Genomic DNA, 15,075 nt, shown 5'->3' on the forward strand with positions numbered 1-15,075 from the left:
ACCTGGCAAGTCAGGTACTCTGACCAAAGGCCTGAACATTATAGACAGGACTGTTTGCTGTCTATGTGACACACTTGCATACTACTATTTCTCTCTCTCACACACACACACACACACTCTCTCTCTCTCTCTCTCTCTCTATTTTTGAGGCCATAGTTAGCAAAAAGCTGCACTGAGGAAAAATATCAAATTCACAGTAAAACTTTATGAGCTGATTAAGTTCTTTGAAAAGGTCCCTGAACAGCCAGCATAGATCAAACCTTACTAAGAGTCATATACATCATGCAAACATATAGATGTCAATATCTTTTGGTCTGAAAAATTTGACAAGTAGGTTGCATTTGAATGTCCTTGAATACAGCACACTCCTACTGTGTGCTCAAGGAAGCTTGAACTTAAAGATGGAGAACTGTGGTTACAGCAAATCTCAGTTTGACTGCAAAACATACAAAACTAAAGAACATAAAGGCAAATACAGTATTGCTGCAAAACAGGCAACGTTTCCAAAAGAAAGCGGCTTTAGTTTGGCCTCAGGTTTTTGCTTTCATATAAAATGTGAAATACTTGGCCTGTAATGTTAACATCAAGATGTAGTGTAGTTCCTCCCTGTCTGGAGAACAGCTTAACCAATACTGCTGTACAATAGAGGGAGTAGGAAGCCTGGAGCAACATTGCCAGCTCCAAAAGCTGTTGAGCTGGCATGAGGGAGGGTTGACAATCTACTTCTCAGAGGAAATTTACAGTATTTGAAGGAGGGTGCAGTGGATTCATTTGCCTCCATCACTAAAAATGTAAGTAGAGGGGCCAATCAGCTGTCTCTAAAGATGTTGGTCTGGCAAGTCCCCCGAGCCTCCCCAGAAGACATCTAAACAATAATACTGGGCCAATCCTGAACTGGTACAAATCAGAGTAGTTCCACTGAAGTCAGTGGAGCTATGCTGGTTTTCACTTGCTGAGAATCTGGCCCAGTTTGTGGGGTCAAGCCTGTTGGAGAGGAGAAAGTCTGGTGGTAGAGGGGGTGAGTCTTAGCCTGAACTGGCCCAAATTCTTGAGCTTTGTTTTCACACCGCCCTACTTGGAATGTCCTTGTGCCTGGGGAACAGAACTCTTACAAAAATAGGCTTCTGAAGGATGAGATTCAGAGTCTGAGAAGTGCTGGCAGATCATATACACCTATACATGTACATGTGTACGTGTATACAATGCTCAAATTTGACACACAGATCAAAACACATACTTAAGCAAATGTTCAAAGGTCCACAACCTCATTGTCATAAGAAAAAGACAACACACAACTTACGAGTGCCTTTACTGGACAGAGTTGCTTTAATTACTTTTATAGAGTTGTTCGGCTGAACACTATTTAAATACAGCAAAGGGAAGAGAAGAAAACCCGAGAAATAGGTCTGTAAAAAGAAATCCCTGCCCACAATCTTTACTGGTCAACCCACTTTCTCCAATCAGATTCTATTTCATAGTGGTTTAGTTTTTCTCTTTTATTTACAATATTTGGACTAGAGGTTTTTGAGGGCTTGGAATCCTAAAACAAATAGATTTTTCTTTGGTTAGTAGGACTTTGGACAGATGACCTTACTTTTTTTGACCACAAAAGTTAGCCCCAACTGACAGAATGAATCTCTCATTGCCAGTGCCTGGGGTCTCATCAGAATTTCCTGGAACCTAAGCAGGGCAAAGAGCAGAATCCTTTATAGAAACACAGGACTGGAAGAAACCTCCTGGGTCTTTGAGTCAAGTCCCCTGCTATTGCAGAAAACCACACTATATAATCCTATTCATAAATTTATCAAGGTCCATCTTAAAAACTAGTTAGATTGTTAGCTACTCCTATTGGAAAGCTGTTCCAGAATCTCTACTTTATGGACACTGCTATGCAAATTTAATGTACCTGTCCAGTGGAGCTGTTTGGAAAATGGAATTTCCATCCTTTAGGAAATTCCAATACACCTTGCTATAACGCGACCCGATATAACACGAATTTGGATATAATGTATTTGTCCCAAAATGTGATGAAAAGTCAAAATAGCTTTGTGTGTATATCATAAAAAGTTCCAGAACATTTTGATTCAGAAATGTCAAAATGGGAAATTTTGTTCTTTCCAATCAAAACAAACAATTTTGTTTCTGAATGTCAACATTTGCGACATTGCAAGGTATCAAAATGTTGATGTCAATTGGAAACAAAGTTTCAATGATAAATGTTGATTCAAAACAAAACATTTTGTTTAAAATGTTTCTGTACAAAAGAAAAAGAAACAAAATTTAATTGAAAAATCAACATTTCCCCCCAAAATTCAATTTTGATTAGACAGAAATTTTCCATTTGAAATGTTTTAGTCAGCTGTACTCTTTAGCACTTAGATAATATAATGGTGAGCACTGTAGAAAACCTAAGAAGTATAGATCAGGGAATATCAAGAATTTCTGCTCACTGAGTTTTAAATCTTTATTACTAGCCAAGATAAAGATTCTTTCTGTGTTATATAGATCCAGCAGGTGAGATCTCTGCTCCTCCTCCATTTGTGTGCTAGAAATGCCAAATGTGTTAGGAAGAACTATGGAAGCTGACCTGGAGCTTAGTGAAGGGGCATGTTACATAGCAATCAGACTGGTGCCAATTGCGGTGTTGGCAATGAACTGGATTTAGAGCACTGAACCCATTTCACATACAGGCCACTGAGACATTGTGAGGGACTGGAGTTATATCCGTGTGATTGAAGAGGGTATGAACTGTATAAACTGCCAATTCATTCAGGCCATCTTTCTGGAAACCTCTTTGGCAATAAAAAGTTTAAGGATATTAAATATTTATATATTGACAAAGGATAAAGGAAGGATTAACTTATGGCTTTTATAGCAGAATATGACATTCCAATATACCACTGAAAAGAGCAGTTAGGATGTTTGACAATGAAGGTGAACATTTCACAGGTACCTTGGGGAAAGTCTTCCTTATGATTAGATTTATTTATGTATTTTTCAAGTTACAATGTGCCCATTTTAAAGCTTGCAGTGTAAAGACTAAAAGCAACTCTTTGAGAAATCAAATTTATTTAACCCGCAGCAAAAATGAGCCCCACCTCACTCATCCTCCTGCTCTCCTGGTAAAAGTTGGCCGAGAGGAGAGGTCAGCCATTCATCTGGCAGACCAATGAGAGAAGCAAATTGCACAGGTAAGGCACCTTCACTGAGAATAGTCTGATCATAGCCCCCAGACATTCAAATCTAGCAGGTATTCGCAAGTGCTTCAGCTGTCCTCTGCTATAATGGCAGAACTTGGGGTGGGAGGTGGTCCTTCAGATAACCTGGACCCAAACAATATGGAGCATTTTGGTTCAATGTTAACACCTTGATTTGCACTCAGACAGGAAGTCAATGTGATCTTGGGAGCAGCATTGTTCTATGATTCCTGAGACTACAGCCATCAAGCAGGGGGCTGGCTGCATTCTACACCAGCTGTGACTTTTGAGTGGCCTTCCAGCATAGTCCATGAACCCTTTCCTGGAGATAAGCACCTAAGTCAGGTCAGCCCTATCTCATGAAAAAGCAAAGAGAGAGAGAGACCCATGGCAAAGACAGGTTTATGAGGCAACACATTTATATTTATTAAGGCTGTGAACACACGGATTTTGACTCCTTTGGTTTTGGGGATCTTTAAGTTTTGGGTTCATTTTAACTCAATCTAGTTAAGGCAAAGTACAAAATGATACAAAGAGTCGTATGTATTGCTTCCGATTTACAAAGGGTTCCACCCAGAAGATCTACCCAGTGGCAAACTGTCCCAAGTCTTCTTACGAAGCCAGAATAAAATTCAAAATTCAGTTTAAAAAAATTAATTCCTGTTTAGCATCAGGTAATGTTTCAATGCAAGATTCACATACATACCCCTCCTCTCAAAAGTAGATTCCCATTCTTGCAATCCTTCAAGGTATGGGACAGCTTTAACTTTAACATTAGTTCCACATGGAGAAACCTCAAGGTTTGGGCCTAAGTTTTGTCTCCATGTCTTTTAAATTAAGTTAATGGAGATATCCGATCTCCTAGACCTGGAAGGGACCTTGAAAGGTCATCAAGTCTAGCCCCCTGCCTTCACTAGCAGGACCAAGTACTGATTTTGCCCCAGATCCCTAAGTGGCCCCCTCAAGGATTGAACTCACAACCCTGGGTTTAGCAGGCCAATGCTCAAACCACTGAGCTATCCCTCCCCCGACTTGTTGTGGGTAATTCCCATCCTTACTCATAATACATTATTGTACAAAGGTTCCATCTTTCTCTGCTGGTATTTTAAAAAACACCCCTCTAAGAATGGTTTCTGTTACTGAGAAGTGACGAGCTGACTGACAGCTGATTGAGTGGTTATCATTTTGAACTAGCAGGTGTGATTCACTCTGAGAAAACAACACAGAAACATATGGGGTTTTGTGTATGTGTTTGTTCATCCTGAATTTCTTTTGCGATTAGGTTGGCTGCCTGTCAAGTATATTTTCTCAACCTGACACTGACCTTCTATTTTAAACTCCTTTTCTGATTTGGATGGAGTATGTCCCCAACAGCAAAGCATGCTGATTCTAGTTAAAGCATTTTCAGATGTGCCAGCTATTGCTGAATCCTCCTGGTTGCCCTGTGTGCATACTTCTAACTTCACTGAAGACTGAGGCCCTGATTAATGGGCCTGTCATAACTATAAAGGGAAGGGTAATAGCTGTCCTGTGTACAGTACTATAAATCCCTCNCCTACATTTGTACCCTAAAGTTCAAAGTGGGGATCTCAGTCCTGACAGGGCCGGAGTGCATCACTATTTAAAAAAGCATTTATGCATGTACTTAAATTTAAGGATCTGCTTAAGTCCCATTGACTAACAATGTGAGTAAAGCACATGAATTAAATGCATGCTTAAGTGCGTTCCTGAATAGGGATGTTTTCTTGAACTGGAGTCCAAATAACTGAGTTAAATGACCAACTCTTTCCAGAATTAGATGATACAGTAGTAGATGTAATCCATCCCTTTACAAGCCTGAAAATCCTGTATGCTGCTTCTTTAGACTGCAGCATATCCACAAGCAGTTAACTAAAAGTTTTCATTTCACTTAATAGTTTACAGCTTCCCCCCACCCTCTCTTTTTAATAAGAAATAATTCCAGATAAATAATATAATAACTAAACAAATTCGGGGGGGAAGTGATCAGGTGACAGGTTCACTATGATTGATTATGTGATAACTCAATGTGTTAGTTAAACATGCAGTTTCCTTTCTTTTAGTGAGGTATCTCCAGTAATATAAATGAGGCAATTTCAGATCACTTCCAAATCATTTGTGTGCATGTTAAAACAGTTTCTGCTTTTGTTTTGTCCAGGGAGTTAAGAGGGAAGAAGTAGTGGAGGTGCTCTACTCTCAAGACACACATGCCATAGCCACACTCCCAGAATTCCAATCCACCCTTTGTGCCCCACTTTCCTAATAAACCTGATTTTCTGTTCCAAATGCGAGTGGATCAGCAAAGTGAAATCGGCAAGACCTCTGACAGGCACTTCAAGGAAAACCACCCCAGGAGTATGTATGAAAGTTCACAGGGTAAGAAACACTTCTCATTATGACTAAACGATGAATTTTATCGTAAAGCTTTGCATTCAAATTAAAGAGGAAGAATGGTCTCATGGTTAAGCAGTAGACTGGTATTCAGGATATCCAGGTTCCATCTTTCAGGCTCTGCCATAAACTTTCTACATGATTTTGGGCACATCACTTCAGTGCCCCCATTTGTAAAATAGTGATTATCTCAGAGGGAGGTATTATTAGCTCAGAGGAGTGCTGGGAGGATAGATTAATTAATGATGGTGAGTTGCTTAGATACTAATGATGGGGGTCCATACTTATGGATAATTGGGATTTCTGAGCCTAATGCTGGAGGTAGCCATCTTGCTAGAAAGTAATGTTGTTATTGACACAGGCAGTGCATGTGAGAACCTTATGGAAGAGAATGTAATACAGTTTAGTATCAATTTTAAGATGTAAAAAATCAATTATCTTTTTTATAATCAGCGGTGCCATTAGCCTCTGCCAGACTCTAACTCCATGCTTCTGTAACACAGGAATTGGGTAAAAATTGAGGTTTGAGGTTTTTGGATTCTGTTATTCAACACACCACCACCAGAAAATCCCCATAAACCAGGTGTGTATAAACAGCAGGGCAGCATTTGTCAATCATTTACACCAGTGCAGCATTTGTCAATCATCCCAGGTCTGCTTCCTTTGCATTTATTTATTGTAATTGAATCAGTGGTTCAAAACCCTTGAACTTCATATTCCATTTAAAACTAACTCAGGGCTGTTGCTGGCAAATGGGATGCCTCCTGGAAGAGAGTATACCAATACGAGAGAGAGGGAGAGAAAAAAAATAAAAGAAAGGAACTAAAAGCTTTTAACTTGCGCTGTACATGATAAAGATAGACTTCCTTCAAAGAGCACTGGGGCTTTCAAAAATCACAGGAGTGCAGAGAGGTCACCCATAGATATTTGAATTATTAACACATGTTTAATCATTAAAGAAAGATGTATTGATAGAATATCAATGTGATTAATTATTTAGTTACACAAAGTAAAGCATTGAAGAGAAATTAACTATTCACCACTCCTTGGTGAGGACAAGCCTTCAAGAAATGCATCATAAAAGGATTTGTTACTACGAGGCTTGTTAATAGCTTCCAGACCCAAAAAGCCTTAAAGTACCATGGAAGAGGTGTACATGTTATTTGTATTTATCTTGGATACAACATGAGCCTTCATGATTTGATCTGCAATGAGAAGGAATGGAGAAAATTGTGATGAGCCAACTTTGTGTTTGAAGGGAAACGTGACATCTATTTCACATGTGGGGACCTATTAAAAACAAATAGGTTTTTAAAGGAAATTTGTACAGATGTGTGTTTTTTTTAAATCTATCCAGTAAGACATTTTGCACATGGAGTTTTCCACATCTGTACAAAACACATCCTTTGAGGGAGGGAGGTCTTACTATTGCTAATATGGATTCTGTGGGAAAAGGTAAAAGTCCTTTGTTAATATGTTCTGGCAGGGGAAAAAATGGTCTGCCACTGAAACTTGCAACTCAGTGTTTGTCAATTGTTACAAAGAAAATCTTATTGCATTGCACACCCATGTTTGAATAAACTCATGTCTGAAATTCCTCAGAAGCATTGACATAAATATATTAAATTACACCACGGTTTCCTGAGTACCTGACTAACCATCCATATAATCCAACTGGATTTTTTAAAACACAGTCCCCAGATGTAGTATTAATAGCCTAACATGCTCACTTCTCTATGTAGCTTATAGAATATGGGAGGGTTAATAGGAATAGTACTGGGTAAACTTCAGACGGTTTGAAATTTGGCTTTTGTTGTGGATAATTACTACAGATGGGAGGAATATGAAGTTTTCTGAACAATACAAAGGTAAGGGCTGAGCTCACAAATGCTCCCTCGCCCATCCTTTATGTTTCAGGCCCTGCTGTGGCAGGGCAGTGCTGGTTGGGCACTTGCCCTCCTCCTGACCAGAGAGACGCAAAATAAAGAACACTGATGTATGTATCTCCCCTGGCCTCCATGGTGAGGTGAGAGAAACACCTTTGCTCCATTTCAGCCTCTCTCTCTGGTCTCAGAAGGGAGAGTGAAGAAGAGAATCCCCAGTGGCGGCATTTGGAGACTTCCCTTTCCCAGGACTCAGAGAGGGGACTGAATTCCCTGTCAAGACCCTCTCAACCACAGATGGGCTGAAGCATCAAAAAGCAAGGGGTTACCAGGACACACTGCTACTCTCCCCCACCACTCCACGACTCCCTTCTCTCTCCATCAAACCTCCCCCTACTTCTCTGCTGCTGATTTGTGGGTGAAGCCAAGTATAGAGTAGGGCATCTCTCAGCCGCACAGTTAAATGGGAAGTCATCAAGTGGGAGCAGAAGTATTTTAATTCTGCTGCTGCTGCAGATTAGACAGGAAGACAACCTACATGCTAGCTGGGAGGGTGTGTTGAGAAAACAGGCTGACCCCCAGCAAGGATCTGTTCCATCAGATCCACCCTTAGAAGGCCAAGAGGTGGAGTCGGGCTGGCAAACCATCATCTGAAAATATTGGGAAGGGACAAGGAAACTGTCAAAGGCCATTGCACCTCCCAACCATAGACAGCACCAGATAAGATGAATGCCAGAGCTGATGGAGGGAAAATGGACTTGTGTCCTATTCTGGGAAGGGTGATAACAGGTTTAGTTGAGTATAAATCTCAAAAATAAAGAGCATCTGAATATAAATATTGAGTTATTCACCCATCCTTACTAAGCTTCCCACCATGAGCTTATCTCAACTATCGGCACTTTCTGATAATATTTCTGCTTCTGTTAAGGTAAAAAAAAATCCTGTGTGAAGAGAGACCATTTTATGGCACTTCTGCTTATATGTTCTGGCCAGGACTGGGAAGGCAGGGATGTGAAAAGGGTGGAGGGTTGTTTGGGGTTTTTTTCCGGGGGGGAGGGGACTTTCATTCCAAAATGGCTAATTTTGTCCTTGTGTAAATGTATGAAAATAACGTTACTCATAACCAGATGTGCAATTCATCTGGAAAAACAGAGAAAATCTGCATGCAAAAAATCAGGAACAGAAAAATCAATAATTTTATACATCTCCAGTCAGGAATTGTGCATATAATTCCCATGGGCCACAAAGAAAATGGAAAACTAAAAAGCAATGCAGCATATGGCTTCCAGGCTCTCTGGAGGCTAGAATTGTATCTCAAGGGGTTTTTTGGGTTGCCAGCTAGACATTTTCAGTTTGTCAAGCTTGCGCATACCATATATTGTAAGTCACACATCAATTCATTAATCCACACTGCCAGTTAAAGAGGACTTGCAAAGGTAAGGTAGGACATCATAGCAGCTTTAGCATTAAGTGCTGAATGCCCTAAACAGCCAAGCAAGGAGGAGCATTTGGTGCAGCTCCCCAGACTGTTGTTTGAGGCCTACTTTTTATCTACCATGGGTAATCAGCTCATGTTGTAAGGAAACACTCCAACCTGGATCTTACAGCTACCAAGAGCTTAATGCTCCTGCTGGTTTATAGGGTCAGGTGAGTTCTATTTTTTTTCTTTAATACATTGTATGTTTTTCTTTTTTTATTTGTATTTGATACCAACAGAGAAGGCAGCCAGATTATTCGTATACTTGCTAATTAGTCATGGGTGAATCTCAGAAGCTTCTGGGGTTTGGTTTAGATGCTTAACCAAAGCTCACTGAAATTATCAGGATCTTCTGAAGCTCCCTCCTTCTTTGATCGTCCTTCCCTAATGCCTCCCTCTAAGGCAGGGGTAGGCAACCTATGGCACGCATGCCAAAGGCGGCACGCAAGCTGATTTTCAGTGGCACTCTCACTGCCTGGGTCCTGGCCACCAGTCCACGGGGCTTCGCATTCTAATTTAATTTTAAATGACGCTTCTTAAACATTTTAAAAACCTTATTTACTTTACATACAACAGTAGTTTAATTAGATATTGCAGACTTCTAGAAAGAGACCTTCTAAAAACATTAAAATGTAGTACTGGCACGCGAAACCTTAAATTAGAGTGACTAAATGAAGACTTGGCACACCACTTCTGAAAGGTTGCTGACCCCTGCTCTAAGGCCCCATGGACAGTGCAATTATGCAATTGTGGCCACATACCTCAACTCATAACTCCACACATATATTAATAATGCGAAGCTCATAAAGTGCACAAGAGCTCAGTCAGAGAGGCAATGGGACAGGCTGGGTGGGGGACTGTAGGGAGTCAAGGCAGGTTAGCTTGTGGCAGCTGCTGAGGGAGATGGGTCTCCTGTGAATCAGACTGGGATAGGGAGAGGCTTTGGAAATGAGTGTTGGTCAGGGAGCCAATCATGGTGTAACTGGTTCACATGGAAAATCTTTTGAGTTTGGTGTATAGGATTTTTTTGAATGGCACCAAGTTCCTGTCAGTGTGCAAACTGGTTTATCTTTCAATGGCTCCTGGGCTCACCTTCAGCCCACTTCTCAAGCCTCCTCTGTATCCAGGACCCCACCCTTTTGAGACCCCTTCTCCTCCATTCATTCTTATAAGATGGCTTCAAATTTTAACCTAGACGGTCATGGCACCCACTGCACCCCCTAGTCAGCCTGGACTATCTACTCTGAGGTACAACCCCTTAGGTTTCAGTAGGCAGTCTTGTTGCTGTGAAGGTTAGGAGCCTGCCCTGTTTAGTTCCTTAGCTGTAGTAGAACTTAGGAGCATCACAGGGCAGGAAACTCTTGCTGTGAACCACACGCTGTTCAGTTTTAACAGTAACTACTCCCTGACTCCAGCTCCCCTACTCAGGCCTGTCACTCAGAAGTCTTCCCGTCTTCCTGGATGGTTTTGCGTATGTCCTGGGAAAGGAGGTTTATGGCACTGGGCTGAAGGACTGGAGACATTTCTCAGCTGTAGTAGACTGGTATGAAAAGCAGGGAGGTTTGTGGGAACTAGCTAGAATTGTGTATGAGGGGGTTCTCCACAGTGCTCTGCTACATAACTTTGGGGAAGCTGCTGCATACTTTAGGTCTGGTGTACTTACACAAAAAGAATAGAAGTACTTGTGACACCTTAGAGACTAACAAATTTATTTGAGCATAAGCTTTCGTGAGCTACAGCCCACTTCATCGGATGCATGCAGTGGAAAATACAGTAGGAAGATATATATATATCTATACACAGAGAACATGAAACAATGGCTGTTAACATACACACTATAAGGAGAGTGATCAGTTAAGATGAGCTTTTATCAGCAGGAGAGAAAAAGAACTGTTTGTAGTGGTAATGAAAATGGCCCATTTCCAGCAATTGACAAGGAGATATGAGGAACTATATGGCGGGGAAAAATAAGCATGGGGAAATAGTTTTACTTTGTGTAATGGCCCATCCACTCCCAGTCTTTATTCAAGCCTAATTTAATGGTGTCCAATTTGCAAATTAATTCCAATTCAGCAGTCTCTCGTTGGAGTCTGTTTTTGAAGTTTTTTTGTTGTAATATTGCGACTTTTAGGTCTGTAATCGAGTGACCAGGGAGATTGAAGTGTTCTCCACCTGGTTTTTGAATGTTATAATTCTTGCCATCTGATTTGTGTCCATTTATTCTTTTATGTAGAGACTGTCTGGTTTGACCAATGTACAAGGCAGAGGGGCATTGCTGGCACATGATGCTGGCACAAATCAGGTGCCACGAGTACTTCTGTTCTTTTTGCAGATACAGACTAACATGGCTGCTACTCTGAAACCTGTACTTACACAGTATGTGGGGGACAGAAGACATCTAGTGTGGAGGAGAGGAGGCTCTAGGCCCATTTGCTCTGACCATCAGCAAGGGTCTTCTAATTTACTACTTACACTGCACTTTGCATCTTCAAAGCACTTTACAAACATTAACTAATTAAGCCTCACAACACCCCTATACAGTAGGTATAAGCATAGGCAGCGAGTTATATTCTTTTGTGGTGCCCGGGCTCCAGGAATATTCAGGGCTAGGTGCCCTGCTCCACCAATATTTGGAGCTGGGTCTCTCCCCCGGCCCTGCCTGGAGCGGACCCTGGCCCCCGCCTGCCAACTCTTTCCCCCTCCCCCCGCCTTGTCCCTGCCTGAAAGAAAGTGGTGTGCGCCTCTCCAGTGCCTGCTTGTGCTGCCGTAGTGGTATCCTACACTACATCGGCTCCCGGCATCAACTGCTGTCTGCTGCCCCAGGGTCCTAGTGCCCCACATCCGCAAATGGCAGGGCAGGCTGTCCTTCCCCTGCCCTTCCGCCCTAGCCCTGAGCCTCATCAACGCCCAAACCCCTCATCCCCCCACACCCTAATCCTCTGCCCCAGCCCTGAGCCCCCTCCTGCATCATGAACCCCTCATCCTCAGCCTCACAGCCCACACCCCAAACCCTCATCCTCAGCCCTCACCCCTGCACCCCCTCCTATCCCCAAACTCCCTCCCAGAGCCTTCACCCCTTCCCACACAAATTTCTACAAACCTGCCACCCATGGGTATAAGTTATTATCATTAAGTAGGAAAGGCTCTGGACTCTCTTCCCTGCAGACAGTAGAAGTCATCAGGGGAAATTCTAACCCTGCAGGCTGCAACCCCTTCTTGTCTTTGGCTTTCTCTTGTAAATCACATTCACAGACTCAATTCAAAACTGAGGAGCTGTGAAAGTCCTTGTACCTCTCCTATGAATTTCTGAGTACTCTGGGATTTGTTACTTATCCATTGCACCTATCGCTAGCGTCAGCATGAAGTTATTAGTCGTCTTATTGCTTTGTATGGAAGTTCTGTGATTCTTCTCTCTTTCCTTCATTATCTTCCTCTTTCCTCAAAAATTCAGATTCTAGTGGGCCTGCTGGCAATGTAATAAGTGCCAACAATATGTTTTAATGGTTTCAGGAAACTCAGTTATAAAGCACTTTCCAAAGCAGAGCATGGGGAAAGACTAATGCATATATTACTTAGCAGTGAAGGAATGAGGGAAAAGCAAGAGAGCACCTATTTGTTTGGGGTTTTTTAGTCTGATCTTGCTTTCAGTGAAATCAATGGTAAAACTCCCATTGACTTTAATGGCCTTTATTACAGTAATCTGAAACCCTTAAATTTTCAAAGGGATATAAAGGATATGGGCATTAGTCCCCATGAAGGTCAATGTGCCTAAAGCCTGCACCTCTGTCTGAAAGGTGGCAGTGTTTTATTTATAGAGTGGAATAAATGACTGGAATGGGGAGCATAATCCCAAAATGCATTGCAAGGCAAACTAAATGCCTGTGTCAAAGATTATCCCATAACAAGAGAATTTCCTGCAAAGCTTGGACCAATTTGTCTTCTTGTGTTGAAGTGCCTGGTAAGTATTTATGTAAGGAAGCTGCACTAAGAAGACTCAAAAGCACTTGTAGCATTGGCTGCTGCGAAATGAACCTTTGGCTAGCACATGTCAGAAGTGGAGACCACCCGCTCCTTTACTCCTGATAAGGGAATTCTCTATAGCACTAATGGCAGCCCCATTAATGGTTCAGATCCCCCAGAAATCAAATTGCTGTTCAATAGAGCCCCTTGAGAGGTTCTGGGTTTAATTTTTACAGTCATTATAGGGCTGTTAATATGCCACATTAAAGAGACTCTTTGTAGCTGAGAAAAGCAGAGTGAGAGAAAACAGAATGACAGCTGTTCTGTCAGTCACTTGCTATTCTGTGCAAGGCAGCTGCTTATTATTATCGCTTATTATTTACCATTTAAGCTAGTCACTTTAACAAAAAATTATATAAAAAGTCCTACATGGCCACAAAAAAAGACAAAACTGGTCTTTGGGGCTTTGGCAACTTTTTTGTGGCCAGATACACATTTAAGTTGATACTTTTAAATAAATCTCATTACTTTCTCCTGCTGCCACCTCAGCTGCCATATTAAAGTGATCAAGCTGACCACAGATTTAATAAATGGAAATATGCAGCTCACTTAGCCTTTAAACCACATAAATACCTAAGAGGGATTTCTGTGAGTTCTGACGTTCATCATGAAACTACTGTTTAAGCTTAATCAGCTAGACTTCAGGCTGTGTTTTCAATCCATGATCAAGCATTCAAAAAACCCAGCCATCTTTCACTAGTATCCATTGCATGGACTAAATATTGAACAAATCTTTATCAATGCTGAGAGAATCTCAAAAGTTTTACAGAGGTTTTGTTTGAGTAAACACAAAACATTCCAGAAACTTGTATGAATTTTTGGAAGCTAAACTCTCCCTCATACCTGCCCTTACCAAATGACCACTTTATTAAGAACATACTGTAGTGCAGATGCACAAGGGGGCAGAGTTAGGGTTGTGTGCTTAACCTTAACTCAGGCATTTCCTGACTTTGGCATCCTTAACTGTGTAAACTTAACATTCTCTTCTCTGTTCTTTGTATTTAATTACCTAGGCTTTTTTAAGGGAAAAAAGAGAGAATAAAAAAAAATCACTTTTCAGAATAAAGACCTTCAGTATCTATGGGCTCCAAAATGTTCTTGTCTCCCCCCCAAAAGACTGCTGTGAGGGTGTGAAGTTTATACTAAGCTTCAATTGACGGAGGACAGCAGGACCAAGCCACTGAGGAAGAGGAGAAGGCAAACAACTTTGCACTTTCTCCCATGTTGCTCTTTATACACCGGAAGAGCTCCATGTAAAAATCTGCATTGTCCTCCTTCAGATCCATCCTTATAACTCTTCTCTGACAGGATCCCTACAAAATACTTGACAATGGCTAGACAGCTAGTGTAATGCTACTGCTGCTTATTGTGCCGATCGGTATAGTCCCATTGTTGCCATGTCCTGCTCCCATCTGTTTGTTGTAGTCACCTGTTGCTGCTTGATTTATTACCTAGATTATAAACTGTTTGGGATGGTGTCCATCACTTTCCTATGAGTTTATACAGTGCTTAGCGCAATTGGGCTGGAGTCTCTAGAAGCTAGTGCAATACAGATAATAAATGAATAAAGGTGGTGGGTGGAGGAGAAAGGAGGAAAGAAGAAGAGGAGGAAAGTGCTTTTTGCCATATCTGGGTTTTCCAAAACATTCAGACCATATTCTTGGTTGGTTCAGAGAAATTCAAGTTATGGGGCAGTTAACTACAAAACTTAATATAGCTGTAATTGTATGCACAGGCAACCTGCATGGGCATAACTTTGGAGGTTCTTCTATGGTGCACTGAGGAAGCTCCTTTTCTGCATATTTTAGGAGCTCCACAGGAGGGTACCCCTTACCTGTGCACTTTGTAAAGTCTGCAGGAGGGAAATCCTCTCTTGTGCTCCTAAAGAATTTAGTGCACAGAGCAATTAGGTGTGCAAACATACATTATGAAGCTGGGATCTTCAAAGATGCCTTAGGGAGTCTGGCACCTAAGACTGGGAGGTGGCCACCAGACTTCCTTAGGCTCTGTTGTGAATTCCATACACCCATTCTAGCAAACTTAGTAAAAGATACTCTGTGCTTGCTCACTAAGTGATTTTTAAAATGCT

General features: G+C 41.5%; 1 long non-coding RNA gene across 8 annotated transcripts in view; it reads left to right on the top strand.

Annotated features, from left to right (window-relative positions):
* The window catches only part of LOC117879597, a 31,274-nt gene that overhangs the window by 9,454 nt on the left and 6,745 nt on the right, over window positions 1-15,075 (top strand). For 2 of the 8 annotated variants that reach the window (XR_004646324.1, XR_004646326.1), the window contains exons 1-3: window positions 2,987-3,191; window positions 5,374-5,591; window positions 6,110-6,189. This is a non-coding gene — a long non-coding RNA (uncharacterized LOC117879597). Of the gene's footprint in view, window positions 1-2,986; window positions 3,192-3,321; window positions 3,543-5,373; window positions 5,592-6,109; window positions 6,190-6,606; window positions 7,155-15,075 lie in introns of those variants that run through there. The other 6 variants (XR_004646321.1, XR_004646323.1, XR_004646327.1 and 3 more) reach the window with 5 other exon arrangements.

The sequence above is a fragment of the Trachemys scripta genome, chromosome 6, assembly GCF_013100865.1.
Source record: "Trachemys scripta elegans isolate TJP31775 chromosome 6, CAS_Tse_1.0, whole genome shotgun sequence".
NCBI lineage: Eukaryota > Metazoa > Chordata > Testudines > Emydidae > Trachemys > Trachemys scripta.